Genomic DNA, 17,980 nt, shown 5'->3' with positions numbered 1-17,980 from the left:
TGGGTGCTGGCAGCCATCACCATTTGAATCAAGTAAGACCTTTATTTTTTTAAGAGTTAAAACTTTTTCTTGTCTATGTATGGTGGTTTGCATGCCTGGACCATGAGGAGACCAGAAGAGGGCACCAGATCTGGTGGAACCGAAATGACTCACGGATGTGAGCTCCCATGGGGACACTGAGAACGGAACCTGAGTCCTCAGCTAACGGCAAGCGTTCTCAGTCAGATGTTTAAGGAGGCGAGAGGAAGTAACAACAGCGGAGAGTGCCGTGGCCCACGAGGCTCAGCAGTGGTGACAGAGAAATGCCTACACAGAGAAATACATACACAGACACATATGCACATAGTGCACACACTCACACACAAACACTCACATGCACACACACACACACATGAACACTTACCCACAAACACTCTCACAGGCATACACACACACACACACACACACACACACACACACACACACACACGTTCCCAACAAGAAAGAGAGCAGAGCGTAAGGAACAGTGAGTTAAGAAGGCAGCCTCTTTTCAGGAAAGTGGAAGAGGAAGATGGGCCTCGGGGCTGGAGATGTCTCAATCCAGTCTGAACTGACTGAGAAAGCACAAGCGAGAAGCAAGTTTGGATTCTCCGCACCCGCGTCCACGCCACAAACCAGGCATGGTGACATAAGCAATGAATCCCAGCACTAGGGAAGCAGAGACAAGAGACTTCTGGGGACCAATGGCCAGCCAGTCTAGATACCCAGCAAGATCCAGGTTCATAAGAGTCCCCGTCTCACGCAGCAAGATAGCTATTGAGAAAGATACTTGATATTAACCTCTGGTTGCCATAAACACAAATACATACATGCATGCACGTGTGTGTACATACATAAACACGCAAAGAACAAGTTGTGCGTCCGAGATGGTAGTAGCCCAGAAATAGGTCTAAAGGGATGTTTTGGTTATATAAACTTCTAATCTCAGTTCCCAAAATCAAAAGCACGTATCCCGGGGCTGGGGATTTAGCTCAGTGGTAGAGCGCTTACCTAGGAAGCACAAGGCCCTGGGTTCGGTCCCCAGCTCCGAAAAAAAGAACCAAAAAAAAAAAAAAAAAAAAAAAAAAAAAAAAAAAAAAAGCACGTATCCCCACAGCTGACTCCCACCATGTGTTTTCTCTCTATTTCTTCCTTTTCTTGCCCACAGAGGCACAGGCTGCCAGTCAAAACAGGATTCAGATCCTGAGGCCACCCCAGGCTGGCTTAGGGGCCAGTGCCGTGGCAGAGCCAGCCTCACACATGGCTTAGGGGCCAGTGCCGTGGCAGAGCCAGCCTCACACATGGCTGAGAACACACGTAGCTGGGGAGTGGACCAGGGCAGGGCTCTGGATACTAGGGAAACACATCTCGTGTTTAATCCTGACTTTCTCCTTATAGACATGATGTCCTGGGATGAAAGGAAGAAAAAAGAAATACCTTGCTTCTACCTATACTCTGTCGGCTGAGAGCCACGGGCCATCTCTCTCCAGGGGAACATTCCCTAACCCCCTTCTCTGGGGCTCTATCCCAGCACCCATTACCACTTACCCACAGTTCCCCTCTCCTCCCCTCACTTGGACCCTGTTGGGACAATTATGTGCTTTGCCTCACTTGCGTCTGTCCCTTCATAAAATTTCTTTAAGACTTTCAAGCCACGTGCCTCTGTTTCGAACCAATGAGGTCTCTACATAAAACAATTCTCGCAAGGAGAGAGGAAGGGAACAGGCTTTTCTCACCAAACATTCAGCTCTCAAGAGCTGAGTCACCATCAGTCTGGGCAGCCAGCACGGCCACCTCTCAGAGCACACTGGGGCCTTTTGCCCCCGAGGCATGTTGGTGTTCTCCCTACAGCCAACCCCACATCTCCCTTCGCTGTTGTGGCTTCTGCAGAAAGCGAGGCGGGTCCTTGTTCTCCCTGAGTCAACACCTTCACTCAGGTACTTCATAAGTGAAACTTTCTGAAGGAGGGTGGCTGAGGAACTGGGGTTCAAGAGAGGTGGATGTAGGCTGGCAGCACCAGATTCCTGACACTGCCACAGGCAGGGGGAAGAAAAGCTACACACCGAAGAGGCCCCTGCCTGGAGAGCCAAGGGCACACTCCCCTGCCTTCAGGGTGACACCAGGACTCTGTGGAATGACTTTAGTTTAGTACAAACTCAGGACTGCCCCTGGGCGATAACTTCCTTCCTTCTCTGAAAGAGTAACCCAAGCTGTCACCACCCTACGACCTGAAGAGTGTGATCTCTTTAGCTGTGGCTAAAAGGCTCCTCCTGGTTTCAGGGAGCTGATTTATTCCAAAAGGCGAGCCGCGGGGGCACTTTGTCTCAGTGGGCACTGACTGCCTAGACCTAGTCACTAGCATCCCAGCCTGACCAAAAAAGTGCGTGTGCGTGTGGGTGTGCGTGCGTGTGCATGTGCGTGGTTTTGCTGGGTGCTCCTCTGAGATGTAAGGACTGCCTCCTACAACCAGTAGCCATCACTATGGGTAAATCAGCCAAATTGCAAACCTCTGGACACAACGGAAAAAGGTCTCAGACCTGTGCTTCCTTCGAGTCTCCACCTAGGTCTTTGCATCTGATGACCCACCCACGCAAGCTTGCAGGAGTGTAAGGGAACACCCACTCTCCAGAACTGAAGCCGAGATAAACCGAACGCGAATGAAGCCGGGGGCTGTGCGCGCGCCCGCAAACCATAATTCATCACCATGGCTTCCGGCCACGGGGTTTGCCGAGGAAAAAGGTAGAAGCGGGGAAAACGAAGAAAGAGAAAGTAGCTAATTCTAATGCAAACCAAATATTCCCAGCTACTCTGGGTCTCAGAGATTTCGCCAGGGTTTGAGTGATCTTAATGGTCTTTGAGCCACAACTGAAAAATGCCACAATAGATATTTGAATTAAAAATCACTAGCTTTGCCAAGAGACCGATTGTTAAAAACTGGCAGCATTCCAAAGAACTTAGCAGGCGGCATACTGCCCGGGGCTCAGAGAATCGCTAATTCTAGAGAAAGTTAATTACCACCGTATTGATAAAAGGGTAATTTTTAAAGCTTGTAGTATGGCTTTTGTGTCTCATTAATTAAAATTTAGAGTAATTTACTAGACACCCTGGCGGCTTCTGTAACTTTATGTTTGCACCAAACCATCTGATTTTTCTTCCTCCTAGGGACCGTTTGAATTCCCCCGTCTCTCCTCACCTGTCTCCGAGAGCAACAAAAACATTTTAAAAGGAGGGGAAAACGTGTAAATTTCAGTCTCTTGGGAGACTTTGGGATGAAGACATAAAATAGCCTTATAAACTTTTTTTTTTAAAAGGCTTTTTCAGAAATACTGAATTTGTCCATCACTAAAAACAAACCTCTGTGCTCACACCTGACAGGAAGGAGCCTGTTCTCATAAACATCTCAGGAAAACGATTTTCCCTCATGGGAAAGGGGTCCATCATCTTCATCCCAGATCTGTTCTCAAACTAAATCTGTGAAGATGAAACAGGAGGGAGGTAGAATTCTAACCTCCAGGGAGCGTACAGCCCAGCTACACTGAGGTCATGGAATGCTGAAGCTGTCGGAGGTGGCGTCTGTTCTAAAGTGTGGGCCACCAGGGGTGTGCACGTGCGTGTGTGTCTGTGTGTGTGTGTGTGTGTGTGTGTGTGTGTACGTGCGTGTGTGTGTGGTGTGTGTGTGTGTGTGTGTGTGTGTGATATGCCCCTGGGTCTGACAAAACTGTAGACAAACCTAAGAAACACTCTGAGTTTTGTGTTCCACACACCAGAAAAGCTGTTATTCGGCGAGCATTCCTCGTCATTTCCCTCCATTCATTGCAGTTAAGCACTGAGCTCCAACGTTAGGATGAAAAAGAGACAAATAAAAACCACCATGTTATGAAGGGTTTAAGGCAATCTGGTCATGATTTTCCAAACATTTAGTAAAAAAAAATTTTTTTTTTAACTTCTGTCTTTCTTTGTCCTTCAGGGTCTTGTTCGAATTTTTATCACACGAGAGCAGTATTGAATATATTAAAAGTCCTTGGGTTTTTTTGTTGTTGTTTTGGTTTGGTTTTTTTTTTTTTTTTTTTTTTTTTTTTTGAGTTGGCAAGATCAAAGCGGATGAGTTGAGGTGACAACATTTGAGTTTGGCTTGTTTCCCAGAAGCTGATCGCCTGTGACCTCCAACCTTCAGCCCCACAACCAGAACCAGAAAGTGAAACTACGCTGGTGGCTGGTATATCGCTTGCAGAAAACACCAGCAGCAGAAAGGCTGTGCAGGAAGAAGTCACACCTGCCCGCTCATTTTCCCTGTCTTATTATTGCTCGTGTATACAGCTTTTAATAAAATAAAAGTAATTTCGACAAAATATGGGATTTTGTAGAATCTGCGTCTCCTCTTCTGACACAAGTCAGGCAGGCACAATGTTAAGAGAGATAGAAAACATTCATGTTTTTAAAACAGTTGACAGCTATGTTTTAAAGGTCGGTCCTAAAGCTACAAGCAGCTTCTCTGAATGGGGCATCGGTATTTACATTGTAGCAGCATTTTGACGGCCACTCACTGGTAGTTTTCCAGGTACTTGCCACCCTGTAACTGTTACTCAGATAGACCGAGCCATTCTACCAAGCAACAGACATTCAAAATGATCCATAAAATAGTCTAACTCAGGCACCTTCTCTACAGTGGCCTCTATATTTTCCCGAGTTCTCCAGACATTCCGTTTCGTTTTGTTTTTAATAAGAAGAGAAAAATGCCTTGAGGAGGGGAAGGGCAATTATGTCTCTGGCCCTTCAAAAACATCATTCCTTAATTGAGAAAGGAACTACACAGAACACACAACCACCACATCTGGATCACTTTTCAAGCCCCCTCCCCCCGCTACAAGGTCCTGTTTTCTCAGAGGGCTGCTGATGGTTTTAGCCCTCGTGAGAAATGCCATGACCCTAGAAAGGCAACACAGCAAGCCACCCCTGGTTTATCGTCACAAAACCCATCAATGACGAGTAAAAACTGCTTACTCAGCAGCCCCCTCCGCACCGGTTCCCACCGGTCCTGTCCATCCACAGAGCACCTGTCTGTGACACTTGGTGCTGCAGGAAGAACCGGTGGGAGCTAGCTTGGGTCACATAGTACTGTGTAGGGGAAGGAAGTGAACTTTGAACTTGGGAAAACTCCAAGCATTCCATACTAACCTGGGATTTTTTTTTTTTCTTCCTAAAGAACTAACAGCAGGAACTTGCAGACAATTAATACTATTCTTATCTGTGGTAAATTAGCCACAAAAACACATGAACTATCCCACCTGCAACATTCAACGTAAGTCAATAAAATCCAACTTAAAAACAAATACTTTGGTGAGTGCTTATGTCATGCCGATTTTAATAATAAATTTTAGGTAAATATTTGTAACCTAAACCACACTACAATTTTTACATTAATAAAACAAAATAAGGCAAAATTACTATTAGGGGAAAAAAACACCAAGTTCACGTTTGAAAAAATAAAACTTTGCACATATTTACATGCAGGTTTAAAGAGCGGTGTGTAATATCAAAAATGGTTATAAACTGTATGTTTCTATTTCATCTTCCTTTGAGATAGAGTTGAGAAATCAAACATTGTATTTTGCATGTTAGGATCTGAAGTTTCCCCACCGGGCTCAGTAGTTTTAGCACCAGACACTCGTGCATTACCACAGAGGCAGGCATGCAAACCCTCCCAAAGGAACTGAAGCAGGTAACCTGTTGTGCTGACAGCACGACGAGGAGTCGTATAACAGTACCACAGCACACCCTCCAGCATGCGCATCCCTTACCTACAGCTGGGTCACAGGACCCTGATCAGGGTGTTGATGAGGTCGGGAGTGTTGTCTTAGGAGACAGGTGACTTCCCGCACGCACACGTACTGTGAGTGTGGCACAAGCTATCCTCCACCCGTGTGCTACGGCTCACAGCTAGTCGCCAGCAGCCCTGCTCGCCCGCTGCAAACATCTCATTAGACTAATGCATTCAGCACAGGCAGAGCGCTCGATTTACCATAGCTACAGCAGTGAATTTCCATTACGATGACAGCTTCAACCACATCATGTCCGGAAAACCAGCCAACCACTGGCTTCTAAAGAACACACACACATTTTACATGCAGAAAGCGAGAGCTCTGTGTGTGTGTGTGTGTGTGTGTGTGTGTGTGTGTGTGTGTGTGTGGTGTTTCTTTCCTCTGTACAGTGCAGCTTTTTGTGAACAGGAGCTGGCAGGTAATGACACTTCTGCTTCTTAGGTAGTTACTTCCTTGTAATAAACTGAATTATGTCACAATAGTCAGAATGGGTGTTTTCCTGCATTTCAGTTTTCATGACCCCTCCTCCCGTTGCCATAGAAACCAGACTGTAACACCATCTCTTTGTCCCAGTCCTGCAGCAGTGAGGGCCACACCAGGCTTATAAGACTGTCGTGATCTGACACGGCTAATGTTTGGCTTTGGGGGAAAGAAAGAAAGAAAGAAAGAAAGAAAGAAAGAAAGAAAGAAAGAAAGAAAGGAAGGAAGGAAGGAAGAAAGAAAGAAAGAAAGAAAGGAAGGAAGGAAGAAAGATGCTATTCCAACAGAGAACCTGTATATTGTCAGAGGAGCTTACCCATGGGGACACACCATGGCTGTACCTGTCAGCTCTGAAGCTACCTATCCTACATTTAATGCCACACGGCTCCACATCCGTGTATGCACATATGGAAGTGTTTCTCCATGCCCAAACATGCTTGGGACCTGCCTGGGGAAGGGCTGCTGTCTCTCCTCCATACACACTGCCTGTCCACTAAACCAGCCTGTACCAGAGAAGGCACCTTTTCTCCTCCCCTTCTTTCTATAAAGTGAGTCCAGGTTTTCTGGTGCTGACTTCATTCATCTGGGGACACGGGATGTGTGTCAAGCATCTCCTACAGATGAAATGCCTGGTCTCTCTCCCAGGCTGACGTGCAGGGACGGGCAGCATGTTTATAGCCAGGACTGACCATTAGCTAAGCTAATTTGGAAGGTCTGGGTCATAGCTTAGCCAGTTACCGAGAATATGAAAAATTAGAAAGGAACTTCAATTTGAAGTTTACCTGAAGGTATGTGCCGTCTGAAGTAAATTTGTCCAATTAAATTAAATAGATACGGGAAATTGATGTTTTTGAAGTCAAAGCATTAACCTTACTAAGAAAGAAGGAATCCCCTGGGTGGCATGTGTCCTTCCTGCCTATGCTGGCTGCCGGCCATGGCCCTGACTCCTCTGCCCCAAGTTGGTTCCCATGCTGGTCCTGGCCCAGCTTGGATGGCAGTCTCCATTCCTACCAAACGCCACAAAGAGTCACACATTTGTACCAACAGTATAGTAAATGTCCCCTTTGACATCCAAGGGAATCAGGCTGAGTTAGCAAAACAAGATTGGTCCAGAAAAGCTCCCGATAGATCTCCATTTTATGAAAGATATGGGCAATTTGGCCCAAGTAGAAATTATTAAGGTCATGAGAGACAAACTTTGGGCTGAAACTCATGATGTAGATGTGGAAAAGTAAACATGTTCACCACAAAGTGCAGATCCGTGCGGTTAGGGAGGATGGGACACTTCCTTTTCCGAACAGCAACCAAGATGGCCGAAGTGGAGCAGAAGAAGTGAACCTTCCACAAGTTTACCTACCATGGCATGGATCTCGACCAACTGCTAGACATGTCCTACGAACAGCTGATGCCGTTGTACAGCGCCTGACAGAGACCGTGCTTGCGGCGGAAGCAGGCTCAAGGGCTTCAGAAAGGCCAAGGAGGAGGCATCACCCATGGAGAAGCCCGAGGTAGTGAGGCCCCACTTGAGGGACATGATCATTCTGCCTGAGATGGTTGGCAGCATGGTGGGTGTGTACAATGGCAAGACCTTCAGCCAGGGGGAGACCAAACCAGAGATGATCGGCCACTACCTGGGCGAGTTCTCCATCGCCTACAAGCTGGCAAAACACGGCCGGCCCAATACTGAGGCCACCCACTCCTCCCGATTCATCCCCCTCAAATAGCAGAGGCAATAAAGACTCATTTCCAGCCCTGGAGGGAGGAGGGGTAGGAGTAGGGGTAGGAATAGTCAGAGTCCTCTCCTCGTGGGAAGAGGCCTTAGAGGAGGCAGTGGGCAACTGAAGAAAGCATCGTGGGTTCACCACTGACCTACAACAACTCCTTTGGACTTGTATATATTTAAACTGTCAAGGGTTTTATCCTTTGAAAATAAATATATTATAAAACCAAACGGAAAAAGTAAAAATGGAGACAGGAAAAGTAAAAATGAAGAGAAGGAAGAGAAGGAATCCACATCCTTACTTTAATCACCTGTCGAATTTTAATGTTTTATTCAGGAAAATACAGTCTTGGAAGTTTCATTTGGGTGGGGGGAGCTGTTTGTAATTTCATATAACTGACTTCATTTAAAGAAGAAAGGGCCTAAGGAAGAAGATGAGAAGGAGAAGAGAAATTAGAAGCCAGTCAGGCGTGGGCCACATACCTGTGATGTCAGCATTCAAGAGCCTGAGGCAGAAAGAAATGGGCCAGCCTGGGCTACATGGTGAGTCTCAGGGCAACCTCAACTATAGGGTAAGGCCCTGGGGGGAGGAGGAGCACACTAGGGCCTGATGGGTGGTTTAAATGTGGCCTGCACCAAGTTCCAGCCACAGCTGTGGTCATAGAGTCTCACACAGTGTTCCACTGAAGGGCACCTTAGGTGAACGTGGGTAACTGGTGTTTAATTTAATATGGCTCTTTCGACAAATGAAACCAACGCTTCTTAAGGAATCAAACCATATAAAGAGAAAAGGCTTTGGTGGACTCTTACTCCAAAGACCTTTGGTTTTCCTTTCCCAGGAAGACTCTGAGGGGCTCTGCCTCTGATCCGAACGCTTCCTCTGCCTGCGGACTCTGTCTGTGTGCTTGTCCTTCAGCAAGGTGTGCTGGGCTGCTGCTTCGCCATTCCATGGGTCAACTTGGCAGTCACACATGACCTTGAAGTTAACTAAAGCCCAGCTGAAATATTTAGATCGATATTACTGAGATGAACTGTACATGCATGCAAGCACGATACTCAAAATCCTTTCTGCTTAACCATCACCTGAAGTTACCAATATTTTACAAAAATATTGAATATTTTTTATTCCAAGAAAATTTAAGTTAAGCATGTAAGAAAATTAAATGTGTGGGATGGTGAGTATCCGCCAAAGGATTTTTAAAAGGCAAAGTGTTCTCCTCCTCCATCACAGCCCTGACCTTGTATATCCCTGGATGACCACCAAAATGCTCAGGCTGTGCTGGGGGGATGGCTCGGTGGATAAGGTGTGTGCGTGCTGCATAAGTATCGGAGTTCAGACCCCAAACGCTCACAGAAATGCCAGGCAGGTGTGGTGACTCTGCAATCCCATCATGACCAGGAAGCAGAGACAGGATCCTGGCGTGCACTGGCTAAGTGGGTCAGGTGAGCCAGAGAGTTCCAGCTCATTGTGGGACTCTGCTCTTCTAAGTAAAGTAGAGGGATCAAAGAAGATGCCTAGCATCAACCTCTGTTCTGGCCTTCACACGTATGTGCACATATATGTGCCAATAGACACAGACATACACACATACACTCACACATGCACACACACACTCATACACACTCACACACACTCACACACTCACACACGCACACACACTCATACACACACATGCATACACACACTCATACATGCACATACATACACACACTCACACATGCACACACACACTCATACACACATGCACACACACACACTCATACATGCACACACACACTCACACACTCACACACACTCACACATGCACACACACTCATACACACACACGCACACACACTCATACATGCACACACTCACACACACATATGTGCACACACTCACACACACTCACACATGCACACACACATATACACACACATACACACACATACATACACACACACACGCACACACACTCACTCGCGCACACACACAGTGCATCGCATCGCTTAGTGCTTTCCACCATGCTCTTTTTACAAAAGATTTCCTTATTTATGAATTTTATGTATATGGGTACTTTGCTGCGTGTACATCTGCATGCCAGAAGGCAACGTCACACAGTTGTGAGAGGCCATGTGGGTGCTCGGAATTGAACTCTAGGCCTTCAGAAGAACAGTGTGTATACTCTTAACCACTGAGCCATCTCTCCAGCCTCCCTCCACCCTGCCCCCCTGCTCTTTTCTGTGCTGTGGTCACATTTCTCTCTCAGAGCACAGTATACTCCACATAAACACCACTTGGTTGGTGGGTAGCAAGAGGTAATGAAGGGAAAAGGGTTCCCTTTGGGGGTTTGTTAGTTGCTGATGAAGACATCACCCAGATCAAGTGCAACCTTTGCTTGGAGAAATGGAGTTTCCCAACACGAGCTTTAGGCTGAGAGGATTCCGCTGTAGGCAAGCCATCAGCATTATGGCCCTCACACACAGCCATTCTAAGGTGATATGTAACACTTACTAAAGGACTACTGCTCCATGTAGTCCAACCTCAGTGTGGTGGGATGGATATGCTGGGCCCGGGGAGTGGCACTGTTTGGAGGTGTGGCCTTGTTGGAGGAAGTTTATCACTGTGGGCATGGGCTTTAAGACACCCCTCCTTGCCTGGAAGCCAGAGTCTTCTCCTAGCTGCCTTTGGAACAAGAACAGCTTTGGAACTCTCAGCTCCTCCAGCCCCATGCCTGCCTGAATGCTGCCATGCCCCCTTGATGATAATGAATCTGTAAGCCAGCCCCAACTAAATGCTTTCCTTTGTAAGAGTTGCCTTGGTCATGGCATCTGTTCACTGCAGTAAAACCCTAACTATGACACTCATCAATCTTGGGAAATAGGTATTGGTCCCACTCCACAGACCAGAAAAAAAATGAGCCTCCAGGATGCTAGGCAAATTGCCCAAGGGCTCAGAAGTGATGGACAGCTTTGCCCAGGCATTTGCTTCCAAGACACAGTGGTTAATTGGTCTATCCCAACAGCTTCCTGGCACTGCCTCTCTTTCCAGCCCTCTAGGAACCAATGACCTTGGTCCAATCACCGCCTTGCTTTAGACTGGAGATGAAGCTGGACACTATGCTGTCTTTGTGAGCCCATCTGGGGCTAACAATTCTTCCACCCCAAGAGTCACTCTCTCCACCAGGCTTGACAGATCAGCACTTCAGGTTGATGGGTTTGCGGCTTAAAGTAGCTGCGGTTGTGATTAACAAGACACAAAAAGGCACTCATTCAGGCTGGAGGTGTAACTCAGTGATAGCTTATGTACTGAGCATATGCCAAGCCTGGAGATTGATTCCCAGTGCTGCAAAAGGAAAAGGCATATTTTTCTTTCCCCAATAGCATATGACCTAATGAATAGAGATATCTATCTGACAACTTGAGGAAGTTTTGTTTGGTTTTTTTGAAACAGGATCTTTCTATGTAGCCCAGGCTGTCCTGGAACTCAGAAAGCCACCTGCTTCTGCCTCCTAGGTGTTTGGGGCTAAAGGTAAGCACCTCCACGCCCATGGAGGAAGTTTTAAAGAAGACAGCTCAGAAAGAAGGAGTGGGTGAGGGGTGGTGTGGAGATGTGGGGCTGCTTTGGACTGTCCACAGCAGCTGACCATGATTTGCCTCATGCTCTAGCAGAAGCATGTTTGGTCAGCTGCAGATCAATTTCTGCAATCATGTTATGTTTGGAATTCCGGAAGCTTTTCAGAGGGTATAAATGCTAGGGCCCCAGAGAGGCAGTGGAGTGGGGGATGGGGGGGCGAACATGTTCATTTAGGGAGGTTGGTTGTGTTTTGTTAGTAGCCTTGTCAAAGAAGAAACAAAAGAAATCAGATTTAAGGATGTTCATAATTCGTCTCTTCCCTCTGCCCTTGTTCTTCTCCTGTCTAGTGTAAGGGAGTGAAACAGGGGCGGGGGGACAGGGAGAAGAACCCACAAAGTAGCAAAGACCAGCTGGAGAAGAATGCTAGGAGACACTGTGCTGTGACACTGGGACCTGCTCCAGGCACTGCCACTATGGTTACCTGCACAAGACCAGCCAGCATCCCAAACAGGCAGCGTGCAGTGGGCTCAGTGGGTTATTTACAGAAACAAAGAGGACATGGAAGCACTTGACCCACCAGGGAATCCCCCGGGAATGGGGAGCCGTAGGGGATTCTGGGAGAGTTGGGAGGGTGAGTCCCGATGCTCAAGATGCATTGTTTACATGTAGGAAATTGTCAAAGAATAAATAAGAGATATTATCCTATTTTAAAAAAAATGGATGTCACGGAGCATAGAACAATAGGAAAAGAGATTCATGATGCACGTTTGCTGAGAAAATTGCAGCTGAGGAAGTAAGATGCAGAATAGAATTTTATTTTGAAAAAAAAAAAAAACCAGGAATGATTTATAAAATGTGGAAGAAATGTTAGCAGTGATGACTTATCGGTGGTGAAATTGTGAGTAATTTTCATGCTTTTATTCTTTTATATTTTCCGCAGAGCAGCCCCACTCATTTTGTGCTAACAGGGATTTGAGTGGAGCCATCCATTTTCAGTAACGAAATCTTTCCTTGTCGTGTTAGGAAACGCACTCACATGTCTCATAAATCTTGTTTTGCTTTGTTTGAGACAGGGTCTCACTGCGTATTCCTGGCTGGCCTGGAACTATTGAATTAGACCAAGGTAGCTTGGAACTCATAGAGATCTGTCTGCCTCTGCCTCCCAAGTGTTTGAATTAAACCACATCCCCAGAACTTCTCATAAATCACCCTTAAAATAAAAACATGTTTTTTCCTGTAAGGCGGAACACATCAGACAACAGCCTAAGCTAACCTGAGGGCTGTTCTGCTGTCCCCTGCTCTGGGGTTCCCTTCAGGCATACCCTGGAGCTCTGGAAGGGCTTGGGGCACTGAGCGCAGGCAATATACAGAGGGGGTCATCCTCGAATGGTAAAACCCCTTGTTAAGTACTAAATAAAGTTGATGATGGAGTGAAGAGAAAACATGTCCCATCTAAGTAAAGGATTGTTCGGGGCTGGGGATTTAGCTCAGTGGTAGAGCGCTTACCTAGGAAGCACTAAGGCTCTGGGTTCGGTCCCCAGCTCCGAAAAAAAAAGAACCAAAAAAAAAAAAAAAAAAAAAAAAGGATTGTTCATTCAGACGCTGCTGGACCCAAAACATGGTCGCTTCAGACAGGCCTCCTCTCTCTATGCTCTGAGCCTGAGACCTTGGCTGATATTAGGAGTCATCGGAACAGAAGCATTGACCTTGAGGTTGGATGGTTGGGTGGACTCACAGCCCAGACTCTCCTTTTGAGACAGAATCTGACCTGAAAAGGGTTGTAAAGTAAGGGGCACCAACTTCAGGACTGTACATTGGTCATGAGTCTATAAATTCCAAAGTGTTGGAGAACAGATCCTACTCTAAGCTTATGGCAGTTTGAATGAAAATGGCCCCCATAGGCCCATAAGAGAGGCATTATAGGGGGCGTGGCTTTGCTGGAGGAAGTATGTCACGGGGGGCGGGCTTTGAGGTTCCAGAAACTCAAGCCAGGCCCAGTGTCACTCTCTCTTCCTGCTGCCTGCTGATCCTCGTGCAGGACTCTCAGCCACCTCTCCAGCACCCTGCCTGCCTGCACACTGCCATGCTTCCCAGCATGATGATAATGGACTGAACCTCTGAACTGTAAGCCATCCCCAGGTAAATGTTTCCCTTTCTGAGAGTTGCTGTGGTCATGCTCTCTCTTCACAGCAAAACAAAACAAAAACCTCCACCACCATTAGCCAACCTAAGACACAGCTGCTCCCCAGCACGTGATACAGCTCCTGGAGGTGGAAATGGACGAGTCGTTATTACTGAGTGAGTTTCAAGAGGTCTGTCTAGGTAAATCTCAGCAACTGTCAGGCTCTCAGACACGGGTTCTCCTCATCCCTCGAAATCACTAATTATAGATATCTGCTAGCTTAGTCGGGCTTACTACAGCCGTGGTGAAACACTGTAAGCAAAAGCAACTTGGAGAGGAAAGAGTTCATTTCGCTAACAGTTCCATCATCAAAAGCAGTGAGGGCAGGAAGCTGTGCAGAGCAGGAACCCGGAGCTGACACAGAGGTCATGGAGGGGTGCTGCTTACAGGCTTGCTTGACCTGTATTCTTTTTTTAAAAGATGATTGATTGATTGATTGATTGATTGATTGATTTTTATATCAGTTCACTGTCGATGACTTCAGACACACCAGAAGAGGGCATCAGATCCCATTTACTGATGGTTGTGAGCCACCGTGTGGTTGCTGGAAATTGAACTCAGGACCTTTGGAAGAGCAGCTGGTACTCTTAACCACTGAGCCATCTCTCCAGTCCCTCAGCCTGCATTCTTGTAGAACCCAGGATCACCAATAGCACCACCTATGTTAGGCTGGGCCCTCTCACATTTATCATTAATTTAAAAAAATTGTCCTACAGGCTTACCTAGAAGACATTTTCTCAGCTGAGGCTCCCTCCTCTCTGATGACTCTAGCTTGTATCAAGTTGATATAAAACTAGTCACTACATCTGCCTTCAGGGAAAAAGATAAACTATTTTTGTAGAAATCCAAAGGCCTCCTTATCTATAAATGCTACGACCTTGTGAGCCCTTCTGCTTTGAGTCTCTCTCTCTCTCTCTCTCTCTCTCTCTCTCTCTCTCTCTCTCTCTCTCTCTCTCTCTCTCTCGTATTGTGGGATATAAAACCATGCCAGGAAGTTTGGTAAGGTAGAGCAGGTTGGGACCTGGAGACTCAGTGGGCACACGCCTAAAGCTTAGGTGACTCCAAGCTCCCTGCCACACTCCTGACTAGGAACACATGCCATGCTTCTCACATAAAAGAGACATGTGCTGTGGTCACGTCAGCTCAAGACAGAGTTCCCCATGCTAATGAGATACCTAGGGGCCCAGAGGGCTTAGCCAATAAGCTTCCCTTCCCAGACATTCCTCCCTGCAAAAGGTATTTAATATCAGGCCTACCCTGAGAACTGGGTATGGTTTTATGCATCCACTTTCCGACATGACAATAAATGTCTTAGAACCATGGACTGTCTCTTTTCATCGGAATCCACTGTAGGGAGCCACAGAGAAGGCCTTTGCCTACAGAGCCAGAGCCTAATCTCCAGCAGAAGGCCTCTCTTCGTTCCCAGTCACAACTGCCACCAAGCCTGCATCCACAAAGCTAAGGACAACCATCTGCTGGGACAAGCAGGAGCTCCCTTGTCCCCCACCCCAACCCTCAACCCCAGGCTAGATGCAGCCATCAGGCCCCTAACTGCATTCCATTCTCTTCTCTTCCATGACTCCAAGCAGTGCCTGGATGTCCGAGAGTCTGAGAACCCCAAGGGCCCCCCTGACCTTGTTACAGGCCAGGGATCTCCTCCGGCCCCAACCAGATCTGCTTCCCCACATCTCAGCACTTTCCTACAGCCTAGCACCAGTTCCAGCAGTGCTAATGTGTGATTGTGTGAGTGTGGTGTGATATAGGGTGTGTGTGTGTGTGTGTGTGTGTGTGTGTGTGTGTGTGTGGTGTGATATAGGGTATGGGGGTATGTGGTGTGTGTATGTGTGTGTGTGTGTGTGTGTGTGGTGTGATATAGGGTGTGGGGTTATGTGGTGTGTGTGTATGTGTGTGTGTGTGAGTGAGTATGTGTATGTGTGTGTGTGTGATTATATGTGTGTGTTGTGTGTATGTGTATGTTTGTGGTGTGATATAGGGTGTGGGATTATGTGGTGTGTGTGTGTGTGTGTGTGTGTGTGTGGTGTTGGGGAGAGATCAGTAAAGAAAAGAGAGCAGGACATACTATTGTGGGGTATCCATCAAAGAAGACTGCTCAGACATGGGCTTAAGCCAATAGAAAGTCTTTTCTATTAGCTAGCTGGTCGGCAACTACACTGGGTGTTTGGGATCCCAGTACAGCCCCGTGCCTTTCTCAAGGTTGAGCTTTTATGCACAAAACTCATGTTCTGGGTTGACATTCCTCAGTTCACAAGAACAGGTAGCCAGACGTGGAACTACAGAAGTCAAAAAGCAAGGTTAGAACGTGTAGAGACTCCCCAGAACCGTGGGCTTTGATGGATTAGACCTTGCCTTCATTTTGGTTGCTAGTACCATCTATGAGCTGAGTTTTACAATCTGAATGGTCCTTCCATCATGGAGTCTGTTGTGTTAAAGTCTGAGGGCCTTTTCTAATATCAAAGACGTCTTTTTTATTTAATTTAGAAAAATAGAAGATGGTCTTTTGGTGCCTGGTGCAGTGGTAAACGCCTATAACCCCAGCGCTCGGGAGACGAGGGAGACAGAGCAGGAGTTCAAAGAGAGTCTGCAGCACATGAGACCCTGACTTATACAGAGCGATGCTTAGAGGCTGGGGGTGTTACTCAGTTGGTAGCGTGCTCGCTAACATGCGCGAGGCCCTGGGCTTCGTCTCCAGTCTCACAAAAAACTGGACACACAGCAGTGCTCACAATCTACCACTCAGGAAATAGAGGCGAGAGAACCAGAAAGTCCACAAAGTCACCGATGGGAAGTGGCCGTCCATTCCCAGATACTTAAGGAGCCATCTTCAAGAGCGGGCCCTTAGCTACCAAAGGCGAGCGAAGAAGCACTCTCACCTTTGAAACATCTTAAAAACGAACTTGAATGATTTCGTCTGACATTTTTTTTTTACACTCTTTAATAAAAAGCAGCTGTTTGGTGAACGAATGCCAACTGGTTGATAAAATTCCTCTTACAGGCAAGCAGCTTAAAGTGCGGTAGAAGCTAGAGCTAGAGACCAGGTCTTGGGAAGAAGAGAAGAGGGAGGGGGAGGAAGAGAGGGAGTGAAAGGGGGAGGGGGGAGGGGGAGAGAGAGGAAGAGAGGTTGAGAGGGGAGGAAGAAAAGAAAGGGAGGAGGGAGAATGGGAAGGAGGGACGGAGGGAGGGAAGGAAGGAAGGAGGGAGGGAGGGAAGGAAGGAAGGAGGGAGGGAGGGAAGGAAGGAAGGAAAGAAGGAAGGAAAGAAGGAAGGAAAGAAGGAAGGAAGGAAGGTCAAAGCATTTCTTAGTAGTGGGATCTACGAGTTTCAAGTCAGACTGATCAACAATTCAATCTTCTCACCAAATGTCTGGTCTGAATCATCCTGTGCCTATCTTCCCTCGAATGTACAACATGGCTTCTAGCCGCTGCCAAGTCTCGTGCTTTCTCATTCCCAATCAGCTCAAGGAATGGGTAGATAATACTCCTAGAAAAACCCTCCAAGAGTAGCTTTTGTAGAGGAGCAAGGCAGCAGCCAGCCTAAACCACACCCCTATCATCTCATTGGCTGGAATTGGGCCATGCCTCCTTCCTCAACCAATGCTCGCCACCAGCTTGTGCCGATTGGCTTGAACTCTCCCACGTGCCATTGAGGAAGTGGAGGCAGGGTGGACCAGAAGATTGGGGCATGATGACCAGGTGCCAAAAATCAGCTGTCTGAGGTCTCAAACGGGCGCCCCCATGCCCGGTTCTCTCTCTCTCTGCTTCCTGTTTGTGGTTAGAGATGTAAGTGCCCCATGGCAGCCCCACCCCCGCAGCCCCTTAGCCCCCTATTCCATCCCACTCCAGTGGTGTCTGCCCCCATACCTGCACCACCCACCGTTATAAACTTTAACCCTCAGGAACTGTAAACACAGAAGAAAGCCTCCCTTCTGTAAGTTGCACATCCGTAGAAAAGTAACGAATACCTCAACCTTGAAAGAAAATTACAGCATGTGGGACGTGGTTGACTTTCAATGGATAAGAGACCTCACTTTTGTATCTTTGATGAACTTGGATGAAATGAAGGACGGCGAGGGAGAAGCAGAGCCCCACTCAGGCTACTGCGGGACCTTCCTCGGCTGTAGGGCGGGGAAAGCAGGCCACTGTGAGCGGAGCAAGCCAAGCTCCAGTCTCCAGGGATGGGAGTCACAG

The 17,980-nt window shown here is 47.2% G+C and overlaps 1 protein-coding gene and 1 pseudogene across 4 annotated transcripts in view; one reads left to right on the top strand and one right to left on the bottom strand.

The window, feature by feature from the left end:
* Scml4 (Scm polycomb group protein like 4) overlaps positions 1-6,152 on the bottom strand; it is a 93,896-nt gene extending 87,744 nt beyond the window's left edge. For 2 of the 4 annotated variants that reach the window (XM_087597555.1, XM_087597556.1), the window contains exon 1: positions 5,817-6,133. The gene's annotated coding sequence lies outside the window, so the exon portion shown is untranslated. Of the gene's footprint in view, positions 1-5,816 lie in introns of all 4 variants that reach the window. The other 2 variants (NM_001415016.2, XM_087597554.1) reach the window with 2 other exon arrangements.
* A 1,643-nt stretch (positions 6,153-7,795) lies between these two features.
* On the top strand, positions 7,796-8,052 carry LOC147998741 (small ribosomal subunit protein uS19 pseudogene; annotated as a pseudogene).
* The last annotated feature ends 9,928 nt before the right edge of the window (positions 8,053-17,980 follow it).

The sequence above is a fragment of the Rattus norvegicus genome, chromosome 20 (assembly GCF_021556685.1).
Source record: "Rattus norvegicus strain SHRSP/BbbUtx chromosome 20, alternate assembly SHRSP_T2T, whole genome shotgun sequence".
Classification (NCBI taxonomy): Eukaryota; Metazoa; Chordata; class Mammalia; order Rodentia; family Muridae; genus Rattus; species Rattus norvegicus.
The sequence above is the reverse complement of the archived record's forward strand: the minus strand, read 5'-3'. Positions and strand labels throughout refer to the sequence as shown.